Genomic DNA, 20,199 nt, shown 5'->3' with positions numbered 1-20,199 from the left:
AAAATTGTGGTCCTGCTAACTCGACATCAAGCCAACAGAATAAAAATCTTTCAAAAACCAAAAATAAAAGGAGATTCTATTAGTATTTAATTTGTACCAATTTGTACCACCCCAAAAAACATTAAAATATTTTTATTAACCCCTTAAAACAACCCCTATTTTGTCTAATCTAAAAAATAAGTCTTTTTTTCCAATTTTTTCAAAATTTTATTATCAAATTTGAACTAAATTAATTGTATTATTCATTATTTGTCGTGTACTAATTTGTACCACCAGAAATAATTTTGTACCCCTCGTTACTTAAAGAAAATTGTGGTCCTGCTAACTCGACATCAAGCCAACAAAATAAAAATCTTTAAAAAACCAAAAATAAAAGGAGATTCTGTTAGTATTTAATTTGTATCAATTTGTACCACCCCAAAAAACATTAAAATATTTTTATCAACCCCTTAAAACAACCCCTATTTTGTCTAATCTAAAAAATAAGTTTTCTTTTCCAATTTTTTCAAAATTTCATTATCAAAATTGAACTAAATTAATTGTATTATTCATTATTTGTCGTGTACTAATTTGTACCACCAGAAATAATTTTGCACCCCTCGTTACTTAAAGAAAATTGTGGTCCTGCTAACTCGACATCAAGCCAACAGAATAAAAATCTTTAAAAAACCAAAAATAAAAGGAGATTCTATTAGTATTTAATCTGTACCAATTCGAATCACCCCAGAAAACATTAAAATATTTTTATCAACCCCTTAAAACAACCCCTATTTTGTCTAATCTAAAAAATAAGTTTTTTTTTCCAATTTTTTTAAAATTTTATTATCAAAATTGAACTAAATTAATTGTATTATTCATTATTTGTCGTGTACTAATTTGTACCACCAGAAATAATTTTGTACCCCTCGTTACTTAAAGAAAATTGTGGTCCTGCTAACTCGACATCAAGCCAACAGAATAAAAATCTTTAAAAAACCAAAAATAAAAGGAGATTCTATTAGTATTTAATCTGTACCAATTCGTACCACCCCAGAAAACATTAAAATATTTTTATCAACCCCTTAAAACAACCCCTATTTTGTCTAATCTAAAAAATAAGTCTTGTTTTCCAATTTTTTCAAAATTTTATTCCTTTCCAAGCTTTTGAAAATTTTATTAGATGAATGGAATTAAATTTATTACATTATTAATTATTTCTCATACTACTTTGTACTATTAAATACTATTTGGTACTACTAAAAATAATTTTGTAACTTGTTATTTAAAAAAACTTTTATTAAATATGTTTTATAATACAAATTATAAAAGAATAATTATATCTTAAAATAGTGTAAAACTTTTAATTCGAAACGCTGTAAATTAATAAAGCTGGTGTCACGGAAGATTTTTCTTTAACATTTCTTTCTTTTTGTTCTAGATCGTTATATTCGATCCATGTCTGTCCTACTCTTAAACACATAGCTGTATAGTGCCCGATTGTTCGTATACCTCTTGTTCTAATGGGTTTTTTGTATACAACAACGCCAAGTAATTTATATTTTACTCCATTTAATGGATTTTGGAACGATTTATGAATATCGTTCAATTTAATATGGAAGTCCATATTTGTTGATGAGAAGATGTCGAAAATGACAATATCTCCTGAAAAATAAATATCGGTTTAATAATAAAGGTCAGTACTTTTATAAAAAATGTGTGGAAAAAGCTTTAAGTATAAAAACGCAAATGTGTCGGAACACAAAAATATTTTATTATGAAGAAAGAAAAAAACAAAATAAAGAAAATATTTAACCAAATTTTGAATTTCTTTCAGTCTAGCAGTACTGCAAGTGACGCAATATTTTCCGTTCCAACATGTGCGTTTTGTTTCTTATAATCTTTCTTTTACTAATATTTTTTTAAAACAATGTACTACTTTATGTTTAATAATTCAAATCTTGCCTGTTTTAGATAGCGTTGTCGTTTCAACACCGGGACAATTTTTTGAGCAACAAGGATGTTCACCTTTTAAGTAAATGCTCTCTTTTATTATTTCATCGAAATTATTATTAATTGATGCTTTCGCAATTTTTAATTGATCTATTTGAATTATAGATAATTTCTTATATCGTGGCAAGCAACCAGAATTGCAACGTGATGTCTCTTCAAAACTTGGAACTGGATTGAACAGGATACCTGCTAGATAGCCTACATTTGTATAACAATCTACATATTTGCAATCACCAACATCAGAAACCGGGAATATTTCTAAAAGTATTTGCGCGCGCAATTTATATGAAGAGAGAGTAATTCCATTATTTATAGAATTAATAATTAATTTAAAGAATGAATTTGATTCTGCTATTTTGTTCATATATGTTAGCATGTTTTCAAAATCATGTCCTGCAGCAAGTAATATTTGAAATATACTATCAAATGCGCAAGTATTAGTGATAGTATAGTTATCATCATTTATACTTAAAGATTTTAGACATAAATTGTTACCGTTTTTTAAAATAGGTATCTTTACTGCTTTTTTACACGTCAAAGAATCTATTAATTTGTGTTTATTTTTACCTAAATACAATGCATTACTTTTACATGATTTTGTTGTTTCTAAATTTCGCCAATTCTCCACTTCACGACTTGCCAAAATATCTTTTATATTTTCAACATTTTTGCACGTCATGCATATACGACGTTGACCGTGACCTTCTTCGTCGTCATTAAATGATACAGAACATTGAGGTAATGCATGAACATATTTTTCACATAAACAACAAATATGTGCACCTGTTGGCTGATCATTATTTTGGCATGCAGGACATGAAATATCTTTATCTAATAAATTATTATTAATTGTAGGCTCTTTTATAGACGTGTTAGTTAATGATACATGAAATTCATCATGTGCGTTTACAGGAGGATTCTTGTCACATGTATCAACTACTTTCATAATACCATGCAAATAATTAACATGCTTTTGAATAAAAGCATCAATACGCAAAAGTGGACAATTTTTTAACAGTAAAGATTTTATTTTATTAAATTCACTTTCCACAGATGCACTAGACGCAGGTGTGCGACCATAACCGAATTTATCAGTGTAAATATTCGTCCAAAAGGGTAATAATCTAATATCAATCATAAGACAATCAACTAATTGTGGAAAATAAAATGGATTTATTCTATTACCTTCGTCCGAAGTAAGTGACGATCTAACATTCTTTAAAATTTGCTTACCCCATACAGACCATAAGTTTTCAAATGGATTGCTCAAGCTACCTACTTCAGTCGAATTTTCTATTTCGAATAGAGTACTATTATTGTTAGTTTCACTATTATTGTCAGTTTCAAAATGTTCTATTTGTAATGTATCAGTCATTAATTTTGTTAATTTAATACGTGCTTTATCGCATTGCGTAAGCTCGCCAGTTTCTAAATTTCCATCCGTTTCTGCTAATGCTATTACAAAAATAGAATGTATTATTTCTATTGCATTTGTAAGATTTCTACATAGTATTAATTGGCCAATCGCACCAAGATAAAATATTTTTATTCTTTTATTTAATGATTTAAAAAAATTTGAATATTTTTTTATAAAATGTGCTACATCTATTCTCACATAGCATTTAGGTAAATTAGAATTTTTACATGCATCCGCGTAATCTTCGATGGTAAGATAGCCTGTAAATGCACGAACAATTGCAATTAATAATTAATACGATATTATTATTTTTTTTCACAATATCTTTATATTTTAATATTGCTTCTTTCATTTTTTCGGGATGAACTTTTCCCGGTCTGCCACGAACGGGAGGCATGATAAAAATTATGCACTTCACTATTTGTTCGCTATTTGTTCACTATAAGTTGTTGAAGAACGAATAATATCGTACTGATCTCTTGTCTAACAATAAGCTGTTACTAACAGTCACTTCTTAACAACAGTGCCACTGTGCAGTAAAGATACACTTAAAACAAATGCTTTACTATATTAAATCAAAATTTATTTCAAAATTACGCACTGCTTAGCTTTTGATATAAAACAGAAGAAAGCGCGCGGTCGCGCTGCGCCGTCATGAAATGCAAGAAGCGCGATTCTGCTGTGTAGCATTTGTTTTAAGTGTATCTTTACTGCACAGTGGCACTGTTGTTAAGAAGTGACTGTTAGTAACAGCTTATTGTTAGACAAGAGATCAGTACGATATTATTCGTTCTTCAACAACTTATAGTGAACAAATAGCGAACAAATAGTGAAGTGCATAATTTTTATCATGCCTCCCGTTCGTGGCAGACCGGGAAAAGTTCATCCCGAGAAAATGAAAGAAGCAATATTAAAATATAAAGATATTGTAAAAAAAAATAATAATATCGTATCAAAAACACATGATGTATGAACCACTATTGCGCAAGATTTAGAAAATAAAGTAACTTCTAATAATTTGTATGTATTTACAATGTGCAACCGACATCATATAAAAGATATTATTTTTGATAAACTATGCAAAGATATTTCCGCAAATGAAAGTACATTAAGTACAATAAGTGACTCGAACTTTAATGAAAGTTCTACATATATTTCGGATCATAGCAGCACGGAGAATTTTTATGTCATTTCTCTATTAAGAGAAGAATTTATAAATCTTTTGACGGAAAAAGTATACAAACGTCATATTAATAACAAGGCAAGAACATATTACCGTTTACGCAAGGTTTTACAACCTGGCAAGTGGCAGGAAGTAATAACTGACAAATTTTGGGAAGCTACACGTATGAAATGTGGGTTTCAATTTAAGAACCATTATATTTCTGCAGATGCTAAATCTGGTGTTATTAATGGTAAGTTTATTATATATTAATTGAATTTATTTTTGTTAAATATATTCTATTAAATTTATAAGTAATAAACTAGTAATTTTTACTTAAAAATTTATAAATGTCAAAGAAATATAAAAAATTAAATAAAGTTGTTTTTACTTTCATTTATACTTGCTTTAGGTTGTAATTTTAAATATAAATATATATAACACAACAGAAACATAAATAAATATATAAATGTACACACACACACACACACACACACACACACACACACACACACACACACACACACACACACACACAATTATAAATAAATTTGTGCGTTATATGCTTTCTAATATAATTACATTATATACAGTTATATACATAATTAAAAACTTTCTTAATTAAAAAATGTGTATTTTAGGATCTTGTAAATGTGGCAGTACATTAAAATGCATCATAGAGAATACTGATCCATCCAATAATTGTGTAAAATTAAATTGCACATATACATCTGGTAAAGGAAACCGCAAAAAACGATATTTGAGAAATCCGACCAGAACAATTATTGGAAAGGAATTGCAAAATAAATCGGTTCATATTTATCGTGCAGAAAAAGCACACATGCTAATGGCTGAGGGAGATCCAGAGCCTCCTCACTTATATAGTTCTGCTGTTTTACAAGAAGCAAAATCAAAAATAACGATGGCAGATTATATAGATCCTGATGCTCTTAAAGCTTTAGTTATTTTAAAGTCATCATCATTGCAAAATATAATTCATAATATTGGATTAGATTCTGTTTTTCTCCATTATTGGAGCAATCACCAACTAAACGTTTATAAAAAATACGCCAGTCAAAATGATACATGTGTATTTATCGACGCAACTGGTAGTATTATTAAACATTTGTGCAAAGCAGATGGATCAATATCAAAACATATTTTTTTATATCACTGTGTTATCAATAGCAAAAGTGGGCAATTTTCAGTTTGTCAAATGGTAAGCGAAAGTCATAATGCAAATTCCATTCATTTTTGGTTGGCAGAGTGGATACGATCTGGTGCACCGGTGCCCAAAGAAGTGGTATGCGATCTAGAGCATTATTAATTGCAATTGTTCGTGCATTTACAGGCTATCTTACCATCGAAGATTACGCGGATGCATGTAAAAATTCTAATTTACCTAAATGCTATGTGAGAATAGATGTAGCACATTTTATAAAAAAATATTCAAATTTTTTTAAATCATTAAATAAAAGAATAAAAATATTTTATCTTGGTGCGATTGGCCAATTAATACTATGTAGAAATCTTACAAATGCAATAGAAATAATACATTCTATTTTTGTAATAGCATTAGCAGAAACGGATGGAAATTTAGAAACTGGCGAGCTTACGCAATGCGATAAAGCACGTATTAAATTAACAAAATTAATGACTGATACATTACAAATAGAACATTTTGAAACTGACAATAATAGTGAAACTAACAATAATAGTACTCTATTCGAAATAGAAAATTCGACTGAAGTAGGTAGCTTGAGCAATCCATTTGAAAACTTATGGTCTGTATGGGGTAAGCAAATTTTAAAGAATGTTAGATCGTCACTTACTTCGGACGAAGGTAATAGAATAAATCCATTTTATTTTCCACAATTAGTTGATTGTCTTATGATTGATATTAGATTATTACCCTTTTGGACGAATATTTACACTGATAAATTCGGTTATGGTCGCACACCTGCGTCTAGTGCATCTGTGGAAAGTGAATTTAATAAAATAAAATCTTTACTGTTAAAAAATTGTCCACTTTTGCGTATTGATGCTTTTATTCAAAAGCATGTTAATTATTTGCATGGTATTATGAAAGTAGTTGATACATGTGACAAGAATCCTCCTGTAAACGCACATGATGAATTTCATGTATCATTAACTAACACGTCTATAAAAGAGCCTACAATTAATAATAATTTATTAGATAAAGATATTTCATGTCCTGCATGCCAAAATAATGATCAGCCAACAGGTGCACATATTTGTTGTTTATGTGAAAAATATGTTCATGCATTACCTCAATGTTCTGTATCATTTAATGACGACGAAGAAGGTCACGGTCAACGTCGTATATGCATGACGTGCAAAAATGTTGAAAATATAAAAGATATTTTGGCAAGTCGTGAAGTGGAGAATTGGCGAAATTTAGAAACAACAAAATCATGTAAAAGTAATGCATTGTATTTAGGTAAAAATAAACACAAATTAATAGATTCTTTGACGTGTAAAAAAGCAGTAAAGATACCTATTTTAAAAAACGGTAACAATTTATGTCTAAAATCTTTAAGTATAAATGATGATAACTATACTATCACTAATACTTGCGCATTTGATAGTATATTTCAAATATTACTTGCTGCAGGACATGATTTTGAAAACATGCTAACATATATGAACAAAATAGCAGAATCAAATTCATTCTTTAAATTAATTATTAATTCTATAAATAATGGAATTACTCTCTCTTCATATAAATTGCGCGCGCAAATACTTTTAGAAATATTCCCGGTTTCTGATGTTGGTGATTGCAAATATGTAGATTGTTATACAAATGTAGGCTATCTAGCAGGTATCCTGTTCAATCCAGTTCCAAGTTTTGAAGAGACATCACGTTGCAATTCTGGTTGCTTGCCACGATATAAGAAATTATCTATAATTCAAATAGATCAATTAAAAATTGCGAAAGCATCAATTAATAATAATTTCGATGAAATAATAAAAGAGAGCATTTACTTAAAAGGTGAACATCCTTGTTGCTCAAAAAATTGTCCCGGTGTTGAAACGACAACGCTATCTAAAACAGGCAAGATTTGAATTATTAAACATAAAGTAGTACATTGTTTTAAAAAAATATTAGTAAAAGAAAGATTATAAGAAACAAAACGCACATGTTGGAACGGAAAATATTGCGTCACTTGCAGTACTGCTAGACTGAAAGAAATTCAAAATTTGGTTAAATATTTTCTTTATTTTGTTTTTTTCTTTCTTCATAATAAAATATTTTTGTGTTCCGACACATTTGCGTTTTTATACTTAAAGCTTTTTCCACACATTTTTTATAAAAGTACTGACCTTTATTATTAAACCGATATTTATTTTTCAGGAGATATTGTCATTTTCGACATCTTCTCATCAACAAATATGGACTTCCATATTAAATTGAACGATATTCATAAATCGTTCCAAAATCCATTAAATGGAGTAAAATATAAATTACTTGGCGTTGTTGTATACAAAAAACCCATTAGAACAAGAGGTATACGAACAATCGGGCACTATACAGCTATGTGTTTAAGAGTAGGACAGACATGGATCGAATATAACGATCTAGAACAAAAAGAAAGAAATGTTAAAGAAAAATCTTCCGTGACACCAGCTTTATTAATTTACAGCGTTTCGAATTAAAAGTTTTACACTATTTTAAGATATAATTATTCTTTTATAATTTGTATTATAAAACATATTTAATAAAAGTTTTTTTAAATAACAAGTTACAAAATTATTTTTAGTAGTACCAAATAGTATTTAATAGTACAAAGTAGTATGAGAAATAATTAATAATGTAATAAATTTAATTCCATTCATCTAATAAAATTTTCAAAAGCTTGGAAAGGAATAAAATTTTGAAAAAATTGGAAAACAAGACTTATTTTTTAGATTAGACAAAATAGGGGTTGTTTTAAGGGGTTGATAAAAATATTTTAATGTTTTCTGGGGTGGTACGAATTGGTACAGATTAAATACTAATAGAATCTCCTTTTATTTTTGGTTTTTTAAAGATTTTTATTCTGTTGGCTTGATGTCGAGTTAGCAGGACCACAATTTTCTTTAAGTAACGAGGGGTACAAAATTATTTCTGGTGGTACAAATTAGTACACGACAAATAATGAATAATACAATTAATTTAGTTCAATTTTGATAATAAAATTTTAAAAAAATTGGAAAAAAAAACTTATTTTTTAGATTAGACAAAATAGGGGTTGTTTTAAGGGGTTGATAAAAATATTTTAATGTTTTCTGGGGTGATTCGAATTGGTACAGATTAAATACTAATAGAATCTCCTTTTATTTTTGGTTTTTTAAAGATTTTTATTCTGTTGGCTTGATGTCGAGTTAGCAGGACCACAATTTTCTTTAAGTAACGAGGGGTGCAAAATTATTTCTGGTGGTACAAATTAGTACACGACAAATAATGAATAATACAATTAATTTAGTTCAATTTTGATAATGAAATTTTGAAAAAATTGGAAAAGAAAACTTATTTTTTAGATTAGACAAAATAGGGGTTGTTTTAAGGGGTTGATAAAAATATTTTAATGTTTTTTGGGGTGGTACAAATTGATACAAATTAAATACTAATAGAATCTCCTTTTATTTTTGGTTTTTTAAAGATTTTTATTTTGTTGGCTTGATGTCGAGTTAGCAGGACCACAATTTTCTTTAAGTAACGAGGGGTACAAAATTATTTCTGGTGGTACAAATTAGTACACGACAAATAATGAATAATACAATTAATTTAGTTCAATTTTGATAATAAAATTTTGAAAAAATTGGAAAAAAAGACTTATTTTTTAGATTAGACAAAATAGGGGTTGTTTTAAGGGGTTAATAAAAATATTTTAATGTTTTTTGGGGTGGTACAAATTGGTACAAATTAAATACTAATAGAATCTCCTTTTATTTTTGGTTTTTGAAAGATTTTTATTCTTTTGGTTTGATTTCGAGTTAGCAAGACCACAATTTTCTTTAAATAACGAGGGGTGCAAAATTATTTCTGGTGGTACAAATTAGTACACGACAAATAATGAATAATACAATTAATTTAGTTCAATTTTGATAATAAAATTTTGAAAAAATTGGAAAAAAAGACTTATTTTTTAGATTAGACAAAATAGGGGTTGTTTTAAGGGGTTAATAAAAATATTTTAATGTTTTTTGGGGTGGTACAAATTGGTACAAATTAAATACTAATAGAATCTCCTTTTATTTTTGGTTTTTGAAAGATTTTTATTTTTTTGGTTTGATTTCGAGTTAGCAAGACCACAATTTTCTTTAAATAACGAGGGGTGCAAAATTATTTCCGGTGGTGCAAAGTAATACATAATGGGTAGTAAATAATGGGACAAATTTAGTTTAATTTCGCTAATTAAATTCCTAAGAAATTGAAAGTGAAATGGACTATTTTGTAGGTTAAACGAAATGAGGGTTGTTTTAAGGGGTTAATGGAAATATTTTGATATTTTTGGAATGGTACAAATTAGTACAAATTCTGCACTAAAAGAATATGTTATAATTTTTATTTTTATTATTTTTTTTTTTTGGTCCTGCTAGCTTGATATCAAGTTAGCAGCGCCACGATTTTTTTTGTAATGGCATGAGGTACAAAATTATTTTTTGTGGTACAAAATAGTACAAAATGGGTACTAAAAATTCCGATAGGTCGGATTTGATTTTGCTGATTTGGTCCTGCTAGCTTGAGAGAGGTCCACATAGTTTGACAGCAGATTGGCGGCAGAAAACGAGCAGGATCTGCGCAGTGTAATTTGATGTCAGATTGTCGGCAGAAATCGAGCAGAACCTGCCGTCACAATTTAAATGGAATAGCCATTACAATTTAAATGCTTCATTACAATTTTACATTTCTCGTTTCGCTTATTAAAAGTAGTAAATGAGGTATGCAAAGTATATGATATATATTTGCTTTATTGGGACAAAAAAAATACTTATGTTTTAATAAATTTATTAGGCCAAATCCCGAAATCACTGCAATATCGTCAACTCGCGGCGGATTTTCAATTTCAAAAATCAGTTTAATATTCTGAATCTCCTATGAGGATTGTATTAGATTATTGTATTAAACTGATAAACTTAATTAAGCCACTGGCCACACTTTATATGCACTGTAGATGAATTTTTAGTACAAGTTTATATATGAAGAAACATGTCGCATAGTGGCAAACAACATCAAATTGCACCGCGCAGATTTTGCTCGATTTCTGCCGCCAATCTGACATCAAACTGCGTTGCACAGATCCTGCTCGATTTTTGCCGTCAATCTGACATCAAACTGCATTGCGCAGATCCTGCTCAGTTTCTGTCACCAATCTACTGTAATAATTCCGAGCAAATCCTACTCGGTTTTTGCTACTAATCTGCTGTCAAATTATGTCAGCAGGTTTTGTAACATTTCTGCTGACATTCTGCTATCATCATCTGATGTAACAGGTTTTGTATACAATCTGCAGTCTTTCTTCTGACAAAAATTTGTAGCAGACGTTTGTAGCAGACGGCAATATCTGTTCGAACAGATTTTGCTGATTGGGCTAGTTCAGTCCAGTGTAGGAATAAAAAACAAGCCTATACTGAAATGGGCACTGAATTGCTTGTCGCGAGCCGAGAGACAACCACATGTTGTGTATTACTGCTCTTCTATGTACAGTAAAGTTCGAAACTTTTGCCTGTGTTGGAGTAGTAGATACACACGGTCACAGGACATGCTTTAACACATAAATTTATCAAAGGTGTCAAGGTACATTTGAATTAGCTTGTGAAATTCACACTCGTGCAAGTTCATGTGTTAAGGCATTCCTGTGACCGTGTATAATCGGTACAATACTTACAAATCAAGCGTAAAAACTTTTTGAATCTTTGAAAAGGTATTGAAAACTTTTGAAACCCGTCTGTATTCTCAATGTATGTACGCGTAGAGACGAGTGAGCGAAACACGAATACTCGACATATATCTATAAAGTATATACTGCTGATTTTCTATCCCAATAATGAGTGGAGAGCATAAAAGAGAGTAAAAATATATCTTTCTCTCTTTTTTATCGAGAAGCATTCGTCGTTAAGCTCGTATCAGACTACGCATTGAAGATTGAAGATTAAAGATTGAAATTTAACCAATCAAAACAAAAGGAGCCAAAAGTTTTTTATTCTGATTGGTCAAATTTCAATCTTCAATCTTTAATCTCAATCTTCAATGTGTAATCTTATACGGTCATTATGCCTATATAGAAGACTATATTCTATCCAGCGGGAGAAAGACCCATGGTCTGCACATAGGAAAAGCATAGTAGCCAAAGTGGGGAGAGTGTTGCGCACTATTCAATACTTACCTCTGGCCATTGGCAAGCTGCACAAGCAGTACAGTCATGTGAAGTGGGGGAGCTTTATAAGTGTCCCGTGAAGAAAGATCTGCGCAAAACGGACAAATTTTCGTCCTACCGTGGGTTTTTCTCTCGCTGGACAGAGTATAGATTTTTATGCATATTTGGAATAAAATATACAACAAACTAATGTAAACGAATTTTAGTTATCAGGTAATGGATAAAAAAATGTATGGGTATTGTCTTCAACTACTATAAGTGGATCTTCACACTATTCTCATGTGTTTTTACAATTCTATTAAAAAAATGGATATGAGGTAATAAATCTTATTGTTAATATTAATTAGCCATTTAATTTTTTTATATTTGCTACTGTGATTTCAGAACATCCGAAGTTGTACGTACATGGGATTCTTCCAAATATGGATTATTGTGTTGCTCATCAGATAATTGGTACACTTTTATGACGGGGACTTATGGGGGTAAGGTAGTTCTGTGGGATCAGAGACAGTGTTGCCATTCAAGTTTGTATTTTATTTTCAAATTTGTTGTACGTTGTACTTTATTAATGAACTATTATTAACTGTCTTAAAAATTTTTAGACGTATGCTGTGAAACCTAACAAATATGAAATGGTATTTGATCTAGAATTTGATAACACTCATATGTATGCTGCTACATACAATGGTCTTTTGAATGGTCTTTATGAATTGGACTTTACGGGAAGAGGCCACTTTGATTACAAAAAAATAAAAAAGTTTTTTGACAATTTTTACTAAATAAAAGAAAATTAATTAAAAATTTTTTAAATTATATTTTGAATGTTTACATAAATTGAATGAACTCTATACAAACTGGAAAACGCCGTGCTGCTTAATATGCGATCAGACAAAAAGAGCATTCGGATTGTTTTGTCTCTTTCTGTTGTAGACCCTCTTGACTGAATTCTGTGCATGTGTATACTCATCCCACACAACATTATGTCGTCTTATATTTGTCTGAAAGACATCTTAAAATCACTCAGACGTCTTACGAAACTGTCAAAAAGACGTATTTAAAACTCTATGAGACGTCTTATGCAACAATTTTCGACGATTTAGAAATGTCTTTGAGATGTCTCTTTATTTGTCTTATAAGACTTCTGTGAGGCTTATTTTAAGATGTCCTTAAGACAAACGTTTTATTGATATAATGATATTATACTCAAGTAGCAAATAATCGTCATCTGATGTTTTTTTATCGCCATAATTGGTTATTATAATTAGTTATTATATAATATATATACTTCATTATATACCTCCTCTACCTGTATATGACCGGTGGGGCGATTATTGCCAGACACCCTGTATACATATACATATTTTTCAGCTGTTCTGTAAATTTACAATCATTATTAACAATAAGTATAATTTTATGTTACATAAATACAACATAAAAAACTTTTATATACATTTAGCTTTTTACAGAAAATTGCATCTTTTTTTACGAATATTATATACTATTTATGCATTAATCCTCATATTATGATTAAAATAAGAAAACTATGATTCCGATTATATGAACCAGTCATTATGATATAAAAAAGCATCGGTATCGAAAAAGGCACCAAATCAAATAAATCATTGTTGCACTTGATGCATCTCGTGCAAAATTTCATTGCGTATAATTATTTTAACAAATATTATTTTGTGGAGTATTTTAGAAACTGTCTTTAGGAATCGTCAAAGAGCTGTCGGGAATCTCAACAGCCGCTGTTGGTTATCGTAAATGCGGCCTGTAAACACAAGCTAATAACACTGACTTGAAACAGCCTTGATCTTGGAAAGCTCGGTGTATGCGAGCGACTCATTAGAGTTTGCTGTGTAAAAATAAAAAATATGTATTATATCATCGAAATGAGCTACTTGTCCGTATTAAATTTTAAATTAAAAAAATTTCGAGAAGTGTTTGTCCTCGCGAATATAAAATTTTACGATTATGTAGTGCGTATTGCTTTCTTCGCTTTTACACTCTCGCAGTTACACTGGTGTACAGTAATCATTGTTTTGTATTTCAGTGATATGCTGATCAAACGTTTCGCACCTTGACTCGGCAATCGTTCGCTCCATGCATCTTGCAAAATGTTCATCATTGCGGTCATTATTATTCGTTAACTATGCACAAATGTATTTTAGTTGGCAATATTGAATAGTATAAAACAAAGTAATGGAAATTTTATTTCTTAATTTTTTTTTTCGGGAAAAAATATGAAAATCAGGTTATTTCTCTATAGTATTACTCAAACAGCTTTTTTCATAAATTATTGAAACGAGTTTGGCGATGCCTTCGATATTGTTACTTCATTTGAAAGTCGCGTGCGAGATACTCGTAACAAGTACACAAATTATAATAATTTTTTATTAAAAATATGTAAAAATATTATAAATATAATAAATTATTATGTCTTTCTTTACTTTTTTTTCTTCTTTGCCTTAAAATGGATAAGTTAGATTAATAGACAAAGTAACATATATAGCTTTCATCTTAATATTGGAGCGCTTTGATAAAAATATATAACTTTAACGTAACTGCAACTCATCATTGTAAAACATTTCAGCAAGTTTACAAAAATAACAGGTAAAAAATAAAGTATGTAATTTTTCAAAATTGATTTTCTCGACTTTCGCTATTAATTATTTACTTTTACATTTTACTTATCTCTTCTTCTTCTTAGTCATAACATTTTGTCAGATGTGTTGTGATTCAGTTTGACTAGCCCGTTTCTAAGTTAGCGATAGCTTCCTTTACCGTACTCCGCCATTCATCTCTATCTCTGGTATCATGGACAGCCTGGCCAAGATCCTTTTGCAGAAGTTTCCTAGTAATGTCAACCCAGCGTGTCGGTAAACGTCTACGCCTCCGCTTGCCCTCCGGTTTTCCTTGGACCACAAGTAGTTCCATGTTGTCACTACTGCTGTATATGGCCAAAGAATTTCAGTATTCTTGAAAATACTGTACTAGACAGACGTCTAGGAGGACGTATTTCATTAAGTATGGATGCATTAGTCCTACGCGCAGTCCAGGGTATTTTCAACATCCTGCGCCATACCCACATCTCAAAGGCATCGATTCTTCGTCTGTCAGCCTTATTGACGACCTACGTTTCCGAAGCATAAAGAAGGAGAGAAAACCAAGGCTGTAACTAGTCTGCTCTTTGTATTCCTCGTGATGTTTCTATCTCGTCATATCCTGGCGAGTTGAGACATTGCTGTTCTTGCCATTTGTATTCTTCGTTGATTTTCATTTTCACATTTACCGGTATTATCTATTAGAGCACCAAGATAGATAAATTGATTGATCACCTGGCAGTGACCGATTTATTTAATGTCAGGTTGTCATTTTCTCGGTCTATTATCATTATTTTGGTTTTCTCAATATTAATGATCATGCCATACCGCGCGCCAACTTGCTGAAGTTTAGAGAGAAGTTGTTCAACCTCTTCTCTCAACCAACCTTTACTTGTCTAAATTTGTTAAATTTTTCTACAGTGTAATCTTACGCGGATCTTTACTAGAAAACAGAAGATCTTATCTTTTGCAAATATGTATAAACAAAATGCAATTATACTATTATTGTCGTCTATAATCGAGAAATTTCACTAACGTTCAAGTAACGTTTATGTTTACGAAGCAGTCTATTGAATTAAAAAGCGTTTAATAGATTTGAAAATACTATTCCACATTTTCTATAAATGAAAATAATTAAATGTTGCGCAGAAAGTGAGTTTCTGAAAAATCAACCTTTGCAGTACTTTAAAGCGAAATATAACTGGAAATATTGAAGAAAAAATAAGATAGATTTTTTTTATATTGCAAAAAATGTTATATATTTCGAAACTTACAGTAATTGAGAAAATTTTTAATTACATAAAATTAAAGAAATAAAAACACAACAAAAAATAAAAACAAATATATTTTAAATAACGTACGTAATTTAAATTAAATTACGCACGGAAATAAATTTATTCTTTGTAGTTTAACATTAAAAAAAAATTTTTTTTAAGAGCGAACAGAATATTAGCATATAATATAATTAAAACACTATTTTGCTATATAATTATTTAATTGTATTTTATAAGTATAAATTTTATCAGATTATCATATGGCATTTATCCAAGTTTCTATTTAATATTATTTTTCTAATTATGAATTTAAATTATTACATGCGTGCGATTCATCCAAATAAGTGTCATTTTTATAAGTAAATTTCAAGTGACGGGAACTAAATAAATATGCAAACAATTATTACACTATTTAGCTGAATATATAAAAATTTTTTAAATGTGCATTATAAAAAAATAATAAAATGGCACAATTTTTTAGATGTTTGTAATACTTTAAAGAATTCGCACACTATTTATATATATTCTTACATTATATACAATAATATGTTTAATTTTATTAATGTTTTATTAAGTTTTTTTACTATTATTCCTATTATTCTCACTTTTATTCCTATCTTTTAATTAACTTCTTTTATCTTAATTAACTTAACTAAGTTTAACTTATCTTTTAATCTTCAAATAACTATACATTTTTAAACAAACATAAAATTAAAAATTACTTTAAGTAGTTTTAATCCATACAAATATATTAAAAATGAATAATTAAAAAACATGTCAATAAACATTAAAAAAACTAGTTGATTATCGAATAAGTAATTAAATTATCATTGTGTTATTAACCAAGGAAATAAAAAATTAATAAATGATATAACATAATGTTATAATACAAAAATTTTAAAACAAATCTTTTTAAATTGTTATCAACCTCTTAAACCATGTGTTTTTTTAATCATCTATTTTCAGAATTAAGTCATTTTTCTCGTGTACTTTAGATTTTTTAAATCAGGATTGCTTTCGTCGATTGTAGTCCTACTTGAACGCTGTTACTATCACTTCCAATGTTAAACTCTGGATAAACCTATGTAAATAATTTAATATTTATGAAAAACAAATTGTCTGGTTAGTGCTCTTTTCACTACATATTTATTAAATTAAATGCAATTTGAAAAAGATTAATTATACACATAAATATTAACAATAATATTAATAAAACAAATTGTCACCTGTTTTCTTCAGTTTGGCTGGCTTCCTGAGGGTCCAGCTATGTCATGCGTTCTCTGTGTACTTGTCAGCCTGTTCGGATGTGTAGTTGCAACGTGACGATCGAAATACCATAACGGAATGTTAAGAGATATTTTGCTGCGACAAATATTACATTGCACCTCAAAATCACTACTTTGTGTATAGTATTTCCTTTCCCAGCCACTCTTGCAAAATGATGTGTTATGAAAAGACTCAAAAGAATAATCGTTCAAGTGCGTTGTTAAAAAATCATAAATACATTCAACTTTATTAAAGCAACGACATATTAAGTAATATGAAGTAAAATACGTGTAATACATCCATGGATATATGTGTTCGTGTACTTCTTTGTGATTGTATGTTTCTTTATGCTTTTTTTTTACGTGTTCAGTAAAGTTTGTTATATTGACGTAACAAGATTGAAAGTTGCAAGATCGGCATTTTGCTTGAAAATCTTTTAATATATAATTTTGGCACAGTTTTTTCATATCTTTTGTTGATATATTGAAATGCAATTCTTCCAGATGATTTTCAATTATATGATCAGATACAAAAGGAAAAATATTAATGGTTATGTTTTTGCAACAAATAGTACACTTGATCTCTGCAGTATCATCACTTACTTTAAAATATTTCATTATCCAAGGATTATCTATAAAATTACGTAGTTCTTCCTCAGAATGCTTCTGTAACAGATGTGTCGTTGTAGATTCACAATCAACCAGGAAGAATTCACCACACATGAGACATTTTGAGTATAGTATCTCTTTATCGGAAATATATTCAAACGAATAATTAAAATATATCCATGGTTTTTGATCGTTGTGTGCGTTCTTCCATTTAAAGATTGCTTTATGCTTTTCGTGTATATGTATAGAAAAGTATGTAGAAGAAATATAATTACATTCAAAGTTGCAATTTTGCAATTTGCATCTTGTTCGAAAATTCGGCAATTTGGTATAATATTTCCACATGTTTTCTTTAACTTCCATGATGTTTGAATTCATAACGGATTCTGACGAAAGAGTTATGTCGCATGTTTCTTGCGCATTTTTTAATTCTTCCGAATGTTTATTTACTATATGTTTATTTAAATTTTGAGGAAGAGGAATATATAATTCCTGGGTACACACCGTACATTTTATTTGAAAATCACTAATTCTCGTACAATATTTCCATGTCCAATCGTAAAGTACGTAATTCTCCACTTCGTTAACATGCTTCTGGTGTAAATAATATGCTAAAAATTGAAAATCAGATTGAAAATTCTGACGACAGAAAAGACATTGTGAAGTCAAAGTATCGTTGTACTTGAAGCATAGCCATTCGTGTCGTCCTTTACATGTTTCTTCGTAATGAAATATTTCAGCATGTTTTCTTTTTATATGCTGATGGAAAGTTGAATTGATGTAAATATATTTTTGTGCGCAAATCTTGCATTTTGCTTGGTAATCCGACACTTTTTCGAAATATTGCCACACGTTTTCTCTTGTTACTATAATTTCTGACATTGTGTCCGTTTCAACTTACAGAACGGAGATAACTGAGTACGGTACAGGAGGACGAAGAAATACGTATAGTTTTCCATTTCAATGTAAATATTAATATGTCAGTTAAACGTATCTAATAAATAACAGGAGATACGGTAGCATCTTATTCGTCAACCTTTATGATAATAACAATGCTGTGTAGGACTTGTTACAAGGTATCCATTAAATAAATAATGTTTTAAAAAATATTATATATTTAATTATTTACTTATATAAAATAGTAGCGATATTAAATAGTAGCAATCAAAGAAATACGCGTAGTTGGCCGAATTTACTGATAAAAACAATTGTTACATTGATTACAGCAATATAAAATTGCGCATTTATTTCCGAATCTTTTAATATATTGTCTCAATTTATTATGGAATATAATAATATAATCTTAGCTTGGAATTTAGTTTCTTAATGATTTATAAAATATTTTGTTAATTTTACTGCTAAAACATCATCAATTTATTTGTACATATTTTATTTATAAGTTTTTTATCTCTCTCGCCATTTAAAGTTTCTGATATAAAGTAAAAATAGAAGTAGAAAAAATAGAAGTAGATAAAAATACTTTTTAGTTATAAGTTGCAATTTTAAAAGAAATTAAAGTAAACAAACATTGTAAATCAAAAACAAGCTAAGGAAATTGGAATAAACTTGGAGCTGAATAACGAATCAATTTTATTAATTTACATTGTTATATTATCATTACATTCCACTTGCAAGTGACGCAAGCATAACAAAAGTGCATGAAATTATAATTCTTACTCATGAAAGATATTGCATATTGTAGTATTATGAGTCACATCAGAGATTCACATTAGATTATGCTTCAGAGAATAAATTTATGAAAAATTAAAATCATACCAATTATATAATCTCAATTTTAATACATTTTGTTCTGAAAATTCAAATTTTATTCTTTAATTTGCAATTTTTAGTTCATTATCTAACTTGAAAAATGTTTTAAACAAAATATGGAATAAAACATTTGAAGAAAAATAATGAAATATTTGTCTCCATCTATGCTATTCCATCTTTTCCGCAATGAGATTTGTGTGCAATATATTGATGTTAATGTTAATTTGTTACGTTATTTATAATTTATAATTTATAATATTATCACACATACAATAAAACGAAAGGAAGAGACGAAGACCGTGCATTTGTCAGAAATTTTTTCACAAGTTTCATTTTATTCGCATATGTAATGGTTTTATAATTGGTTGCATATGTAATAATTTTTTTTTTTTTTTGACGTGAAGAAATAATATTTGCAAAAAAGATTTAATATTATGATCTTTTTGTATAATTACGAATCCTCATAAACATATCGATATTACTATTTTATAATAAAAAATTGATAAAAATAAAAAAATATCGACTTTTACTTAATTACGCTTGCATTTTTGAATAGCTTACTAAAGAAAATTTTTATTGCGATCATTTGTCGGAAAAATCTTCTTTTACAAAAAATTGTACGATTTTTTTATATACTATTTTTATATACTACGAATATTATATACTATATATGCATTAATTTTTGTATTTGGACCGAAATAAGATAACTACGATTCCGATTATTA

The sequence above is a fragment of the Linepithema humile genome, chromosome 3, assembly GCF_040581485.1.
Source record: "Linepithema humile isolate Giens D197 chromosome 3, Lhum_UNIL_v1.0, whole genome shotgun sequence".
NCBI classification, from domain to species: domain Eukaryota; kingdom Metazoa; phylum Arthropoda; class Insecta; order Hymenoptera; family Formicidae; genus Linepithema; species Linepithema humile.
This window is presented reverse-complemented; position numbering follows the sequence as displayed.